Genomic DNA, 8,521 nt, shown 5'->3' on the forward strand with positions numbered 1-8,521 from the left:
ATGAAGGTTATTTATAATGAGAACAGATGAGTCAAAAGCAGCTGCAGCCCTGAAATGCCCACTCCAGCATGGGCGATGACTCATGAAGGCTACATCCCTTGTAGCTCCCTGCATAACTTGCCAGCAGCTCAGTGGAAGCTTCGCTTCCCCCTAAGTTGTTTATATAACCTTGCTGAGGGGCCTTGTGATTATAACTGTCAAGAGATTGCTGAGAAAGTTGTGTTTCCTTACTTCCCTCCTCCCGCTGATGTAGATCTTTGAGAGCAACAGAGTCTCTCCTGGCTCTGGGGAGCTTAACTCTGGGGGCTAAAGTACAGGAAGGTCAACAGTCACCAAAGCTCTCCCAAGTAGTGAGGAAAAAAGATGCAGACAAAAGAATGAGGAGACTCTATTAAGAAAAGTGAAGACTCCCCAGAGTGGGAGGAGTCCAAAACAGGAAATACCACTGTTTGGCAGTGGGTGTGGGGGAAAGAAGGAGTGGGAGGAAACCCTTCATCCCACCAGAGTTCAGGTGCTCTGGGTGGGCGGATCTGGGAGGACAGCCGCAAGCTTTCCATGCAGCTCCTGGTGGGTGTCTGGCTGTGGGAAGGCACTGGACCCCTTCTCAGCCGGGGGTGAACAAGGGGCAGTCCTAGGCAACAGGTTCTCAGTCTCAGGCATCCCAGCCACCACTGGACACTGACACAGAAGAGCTAAGAACAAATGAGGGGCAGCTCGGTCATCCCCAGGTCTGAAGGGCAGAGATGGCAGGGAGAGCTGGGGCACTGAGTGGTTCCCACAGTCGAGAGTCCTTGGTCCCATCCATGGCTGGAGCCCAGGAAGGCCTTCCAGTGGGAGGTTAGCCGTGCCTTGTTAGGGAAAAGCCTATCCCATTGTTCAATCACTGTGGGTCTTGATGAGCAGAGACAGTCTGTGGTTTTAGAGCTTTACTGTAGAAAGGCAGGGAGAAAGAGAGAAGGTAGAAAGAGGAAGAAAGGCTGGCCATGGCCAAGTGGAGAGGGAAGGGAGGGAGAGAGACGGGCTAGAGAGTAAGAAAGGTGAGAGCCTAAAGAGAGTGAGGAGGGGCCAAGCAGCCCCTTTTATAGTGGGCTGGGCTATCAGATAGCTGTGGGGGTGGAGTCTAGCCATAATGCCAGAAGCTTGGGAGATTGTCTGTGTGACTTATAGTCACAGAATTATGGAGTTGGGGGCTCTGTCTCTGGGAACATGGCTCGCTTTTCCATTCCTTGTAGAGTTTTCTATGGGTCACTGGAGCGAACCTCTTTCAACCAAAATAGGCTGCCTTTCACAGCCCTGCATACCACTAAGCTGCTGGACCTGGGGCTTTTCATGAACCTTGTGACAGAAAACTGAACACAAATCAAGCCAAACGGGCTCACATGCTCTATGTTTCTGTCTCCCAATCAGGGAGACACTCATTCAGGGAAATGGTCTTGAGTTATGGTCACCACTGTTCATTTTCATTTTGACCTTGGTTTGTCGTGCCAGACACTGACCTTGGCTGGGTTGGGTACCTATTAATTAAATCATGATTTCTTTCTTCTTACTTGTATGTAACCAGCTTATATATTGCCATGGACTCCTGTCTTAAAACCTACAGGAAATTAATTCTTATCACAGTTTCTAAGATCGAGCCACATTTTTCTTACTCGTGTTTAGCTTACTATCTACAGAGTGATCTCTTGTCCATAATATAGGAAGGACTTTTAGAATATGCCCTTGCCCACAGTTCATTTCTGTTTATTTCTGTTAGATATACAAATATGTGAAAGGACAATTGTGCATAGTGTTATGGTCCTTCCTTGGAATCAGCCACAGTCTGTAGATACTGCCTTTATTCTATCAGAGGTACATCCTTTTATTCTGGCCAGTAGTGCTATGTCTTACCCACCTGCAGGTCCTCTTACTTACTACCCTCTGTGTTCTCATCTTCACAGTCTTAAACCTAATACTCTTTTTACCTTAAACATGTATTTACATGATAACACCTCCAAGAGAAAATGTTGCAATGGAAGGAAATTGTTATACCATACCCCATCAGCACTTTTCTGTTTCTCACTACTTCCTAATGAATTGATCTAAACTTCATGACCTTTGCAAAAATCTTATTTCTAAAAAGGCCACACTCATAGGCCCAGTGGATAGGATTTAGATATATCTTTTTGGAGACACAATTTAACCCACACTGAGACTGAAACTGAAACTCATGCTGCCTAAAGATTCACAGGGGAATTTCAAGGGACCATTCTTCTCTGAGAGTTTTCTAAGGAATCTATGTATAATCCCCCAAGATTACACAATAACTATGATTCTTTGTTGCCTCCAAATGAAAGAATAAGAGTTTGTATAGCCTGCATCTCGATTTTATCTGGTGTCTTCTTTGTCAATTCTGGTGATATCTCTATTATAGTTTGGAAACATTGTGTCCTGCATACGGCTCATATATTTAAGGCTTCCTGAAAGTGTTTGGGATAATGAAAATTGTATTACTGAATCTTGCACTGCTAACAGAAAAGGATTGTTTGACTTTTGTGTTCCTATGGATTTTAGTTCATCGGGGAGGAAAGGTGTAGTGGTAGAAATTCCTCAGTCCATGGCTTGGAGATTTATGGAAGATGAGGAAAACAGAGATAGCGGAACAGAAGGACCTATGTATACTTTTCAAAGGTTTTCCTATAGTGACCTACTCCTCTAGCTAGGCCCCTACATCCTAAATGCTCTACAGCCCTCAAAGTAGAGCATTCAACATGTTAGCCCATAGGAAACATTGTAGTTTTAATTTGTAACAAGGGTTCTGGTCTAATAAATGTACAGATATGTTCATAGATTCATGATGTGCTGACATCACTTGAGAGAGGTCCAAATGTTAGCAGATAGGACCTAGTTTGAGGAAATAAGCCACTGGGAGAAGGCCTGTGGAGACCATGGCTCATTCCCAGTCTTCTCCCTTGGTCAGTCTCTCTTTCTGGACAGCATCAAGTGTCTTTGCCTAGACACCATAATGCTCTCAGCCTTACCACATGTCAGTAATAGCAGAGCCATAAGAGTTTGTATAGCCTGCATCTCGATTTTATCTGGTGTCTTCTTTGTCAATTATGGATTAAAATCATTAGTGTGGTAAAACTTTCCTTTGTAAAGTTGTTTTTCTCAGATGTTTTGTCACAACAGTTAGAAACTGACACATCTTCTAGATTCACCTTGGAACATTGGATTGGCTGTTTTCCATATCCCAAGCAGCATCCATGAACTACTAGAAAAGCTTGCTTATCTAAGTTTTCCTCCTCTGTGCTATGTTGTCTTCGCCAACCCAGTGTGTTACTTTAAACATACTGGTGCTTTTAAGATGTTTTCTCTCTCCAAAGGATTAGTGGTTCCTTGAACTGTTTCTTGCCCACCATTTGAAGTTCCATGTTAACTTATCAACATTGGCTCCCACTCTCAGATTCCTTCTAGGGTTTTGTCAATTTGGTCTTGATGTTATTGACAAGACTAAACTTCCAATGTTCCATTTCAGTTACTTACCATCTATCTGTTTATTCTAAGTTTCTACATTATTCCAACAGTTCTTCATTTTCCACTAGAAAGGGAGACAAATGTTCTTATTCACATTCCATATCTCTGAGGCTCTTAGTATCTATCCCACTGATTTGGTGTTTATCCATGTTACCTAGTAATGGAAAATCCTTTATTTTTCCAAAAAAGAGTAAGATGAACTTTTAAAGATAATATGAAATATTATATTTTGTCAATAGTATCTTTTCTTTTTTACTTTTTTATTAGATATTTTCTTTACTTACATTTAAAATATTATCCCCTTTCCTGGTTTCCACTCCAAAACCCCCTATCTCCTCCCCCTTCCTCCTGCTCACCAACCCACCCACTCTTGCTTCCTGGCCCTGGCATGCCCCTACACTGGGACATAGAGCATTCATAGGACCAAGAGCCTTTCTTTCCATTGAAGACCTACTAGGCCATCCTCTGCTACATATGCAGCTGGGGTCATGGGTCCCTCCATGTGTATTCTTTGATTGGTGGTTTAGTCCCAGGGAACTCTGAGAGTACTGGTTAGTTCATATTGTTGTTCCTCCTATGGGGCTGAAAACCCCTTCAGCCCCTCGGTACTTTCTCTAGCTCCTTCATTGGGGACGCTGTGCTCAGTCCAATAGATGGCTGTGAGCATCCACTTCTGTATTTGTCAGGCACCAATGTCTTATATGTAATCAGTGACTATCAAGGTTATCTTGAGAATCAGGACCTTCGCAAAATAAAACCACAATTGAAGTCACTTGGAAGGAATTTTTGTTGTTCCATACATCCATAAAGCTAACTAAGCTGAGTCTGAACTCAGTGTGAAAAATGGACATTATTGTGTTCTAAAGTGGATACAATTGCTAGGGGAAACCAATTTGCTAGTGAACAACATAAAACCCAAGACTGTCTTGGGTCTGTTTTTATATTGGAGATCTAACCATAAAGCCCTTTTTAGGATGAAAACAAGGAAATGGGAATTTGACTAACATCTTCCACTTGTTCCAATGAGCAGCAAGAGGTCTGCTTATTCTGCTTTTGAGCATTTCCTAGGGTGGGGATGTACCTGGAATGATTGACTAATTCGAGGAGGTTTTCCAGTATTCTCTGTGTGGTGTATTTTAATCAAGATCACAATTTAGCAGCTGCATTAATTAATTAGCACATTAATCAGGAGAGCATTTTAGCAGCTATAATCTCTAGCAAACTAGCAGTTGGTGATGAAATCTTAGCAGTGGGAGAACAAACAGCTTACCAAGTTATTTTTCAATGCTATCAACACCACGGGTACAGCAAAATTATGCTGAAATTATGCAACCAAATTGAAGTCTTTCTTAAAATATAGCTATGCAGGGTACATTTGAGAAATTGTATGCTTTATGCAGAAAGGTCTAACAATTACTACTTTCTCTACAAAGCAGTAGTTCTGAAGAAAACTGTCAGGCACTCCAGGAAACAACCTTTCCAAGTGTTCTCAGAATAGTCCTTGTGTAATTTAAGAAGAATTAGAGGTAACTCTTCTATTAGCAAGATTATTTATGCAATAATGAAAAGTTTCAAGATATTATTCTCTAGTTACATAAGTGCTAGCGATTCCAAAGAAGAAAATACTGGCTTTAGCAAGTCACAAGTTTGATTTTAATCCTTTAAACCTGTGCACTGAACCTTATACTTTAAAGTGGTAAAGAAAAAACTCTCCACTAACACAATGCCTAGAAATAAATGCATGTGGCACCATGGCCAAATGCAGTATAGCTTTGATGAAATATAAACTGGAAGACTCCCTGACATTGAAACATTGCTCTTGTTTTCTTCCTTCCATCCCAAATGCAGTGGCTTGAGCTTTTATTCAATCCATACATATTGAATTCTACATGTTCCAAAATTTAAAATTTAACTAAAAAAAGTCCCTTAGGCAGATATTAAATTTTCTTTCATTTACAAAGTCTGGGGATATTGAATGCTTATGTACAGTACTCTATTAGTTTGAACTATTAGGCAGCTCTTAATCCTCATAACATTTTCCTGGGAGAAATCACTGTTCCTTTATGACTCCCATCACTTTTTCATACTCAGAAAGGAAAGGGTCAGGGTAATGGAGGGCATACATGCTGGGTAAGCATTTCTTTACGTTTCCAACCCTTGTTATATTGATTTTCCACTCTGGTTCATGGAAATTGCACTCTATTTAAATCATACACTACAACTTGGAAGAATTTTAATTTCTCCTCTACCTTTTGTCTCCCATTATAAATCACACTGAGATCTCTCAGTCTTCTGCCATCTATTTTCTGAGCTTTAAAGCTTCTAAAATTTACTTTATCAGCAGTTCCTCTGCAAGTCCAAACAAATTCCAAATTCTTTTGGGATTAGAGTAAAGAAATTACATTTTTCTTTATGAAAATTATGAATTGTAATTTTAGTTAGGAAGAATCCATTATAGCACGATGCTAATGAGCTCATTTCTCATTCACACTCTATAAACAAGAGAGCCCTACCTATTTATATAGGTTTACCCATGCATTCTCACCTGAAATTATTTTGAGACAATATCTTGTAGACTCTTCTGTTTGTGGTGAAATATCTCTATATATTACTGTCTTAGTCAGGGTTTCTATTCCTGCACAAACATCATGACCAAGAAACAAGTTGGGGAAGAAAGGGTTTATTCGGCTTACACTTCCACACTGCTGTTCATCACCAAGGAAGTCAGGACTGGAACTCAATCAGGTCAGAAAGCTGGAAATGATGCAGAGGCTATGGAGGGATGTTACTTACTGGCTTTCTTCCCCTGGCTTGCTCAGCCTGCTCTCTTATAGAACCAAGACTACCAGCCCAGAGATGGTCCCACCCACAAGGGGCCTTTCCCCCTTGATCACTAATTGAGAAAATGCCTTAGAGTTGTATCTCATGGAGGCATTTCCTCAACTGAAGCTCCTTTCTCTGTAATAACTCCAGCTGTGTCAAATTGACACAAAACTAGCCAGTAGAATTACTATACAAAAGCAACAGCAACAACAAACTCATTGTAATCATATTGTTAATGTACGACTTGGCCCCTCAGTTGTAAACAACAGTATCTATATCTATAGATGTTTTATTTTATTTTGAATCACCTTCATTTGATATAATACTTCTTATTCTTTGAACTTTAATAATAATACAACATTTAGCTATCACATTCTAGCTGACTAAATTTTGTCTTCCTTCCTTCACCCCTATTAGAATATGTGCATATATAAGCATCACACACACAATTACAAATATGCTCACAAGGCTGATAATATGCTCAGCCAATGGGTAAAAGCACTTGACTGCAAAGTTGACAGCATGAGTTCAATCCCTAGAAGTCACATGGCAGAAGAAGAGAACCAATTTCTTCAAGTTGTCCTCAGACTTCCACATGTGCATGTGCCCACACATACACACTCTAATAGATAGATAGATGATAGATAGATAGATAGATAGATGATAGATAGATAGATGTAAAATAATCACCCTCTGGCAATGGACAATGAGACATCTTGTCAATGGTGGTTTTCTTCTATTAGTCAGAGGCAGAGCAAATAGCAGCTCTTTGTTCATCCTAATTTGTTGCCTGGCTTGGTGGATGAAACTGACTTATGCCTAGGACTCATAAAAATCAAATCAAATCAAATCAAATCAAATTCAGTCAGCATAACACAGGAGGAGAAAGACAGAGATCTTCGAACTGCCATGGCACCCACAGACCTGCCTTCCAGCTCATGGCACAGACAGGCTAGAGACACCTGCTTGCCAACACAGCACACATCACAGAAGGACGATGTCTCCCATGTGCCCATCAGCCACATGACCAGCCTGTAGCAGGAGCCACCACAATGTGCAAGTATGAGGTGGTCAGATGGGAGAGAAAGAGAAGCTTGAGCATTATGTAGAGAGATGGAACTGGAGAGTTGAGGGTGGAGAGGAGTAGCCTGTTATGAGTGGCCAGCCCTGCCATCTGGGGCCATGATGAGGTCCCAGGCCAAGTTGCCACTTGATATCTGCGTCCATGGCTATACAGTGGAAGGGCCTGGGGTGGATGATGTCCCTGGCTTATATTACCACTAGAGAACATGGGGATGTCTCTGGGCAGGGCAGCTGCTAGAAACCAGATGGATATTCAGCGGAGGTGCAAAACTGCTCCCACCCCTCACTGAAGGGCTGGCTCCATCTCTCACCAGAAGCAGCACTTGTGAGAATGAGCAGTGGAGCTTGTCCTAGCTGTGAGGGTGTGTGAGCCAGCCCTAAATGTGGGAGAGCTGACCTGGCCACTTATCTGCTGTGGGGGTGACATTGGTGCAGAGGTGATGCCTCTCAACCCCTCTCTACTTCCCATAGTTGTAAAGGCTGCCCACAGGGTCATAAGCTCTGGAGAGCTAGACCTGCCCCTCTGCACCTACAGTACTCAGGATAGTGCCCTGTACCTTTCATGGGCAGCATCACCAAGCTAACCCTGATGGTAGAGGTGCAGGTGAACCAGAACCAACGGCAAGAACTTGAAAGAGCTAGCCTATCCACTTGTCTGCCATAATTAGCATGGGTGAGGACCTGATGTCCTTCCCCCTCACTCCTTAGCACCTGTAGTTGTCAAGAGATCTGGCCCTGGGGTCACGAGAGCTGGTGAGGTGTCCTTGTCCCTTGCTGGATGCAGACTTGGGAGACTGGGCCCTGCACACTGCCTGGGCACCACAGTAGAACTGGACCTGGTGTAAGAGCACAGGTGAGAGTGTGGGAGAGCTGGCCATGCCACTGAACTGGCTCCTGGCATGAGCTAGTGTAGGTATAAGGATAATACCCTTCCCTTTCCCCCCATTGCCACCTACAGTAGCTGAGAGAACTGATCCTGGGATCATGAGAGCAGGAAAGCTAGATCTGCCCCCTCACTGGATGTAGCACTCAGTCAATCAGGCCCTGCACCTCATCTAGACAATACAGTGGAGCTGAACCTGACCATGAAGGCATGGGTGAG

The 8,521-nt window shown here is 42.6% G+C and overlaps 1 non-coding gene across 1 annotated transcript; it reads left to right on the top strand.

Annotated features, from left to right (window-relative positions):
* The first annotated feature begins 7,024 nt into the window (after positions 1 to 7,024).
* On the top strand, positions 7,025 to 7,168 carry LOC115032846. Its single transcript, XR_003838506.1, has one exon. It is a non-coding gene; the product is annotated as a small nucleolar RNA SNORA48 (small nucleolar RNA).
* The last annotated feature ends 1,353 nt before the right edge of the window (positions 7,169 to 8,521 follow it).

Source organism: Mus caroli, chromosome 12, assembly GCF_900094665.2.
Source record: "Mus caroli chromosome 12, CAROLI_EIJ_v1.1, whole genome shotgun sequence".
In the NCBI taxonomy this organism is placed as follows: domain Eukaryota; kingdom Metazoa; phylum Chordata; class Mammalia; order Rodentia; family Muridae; genus Mus; species Mus caroli.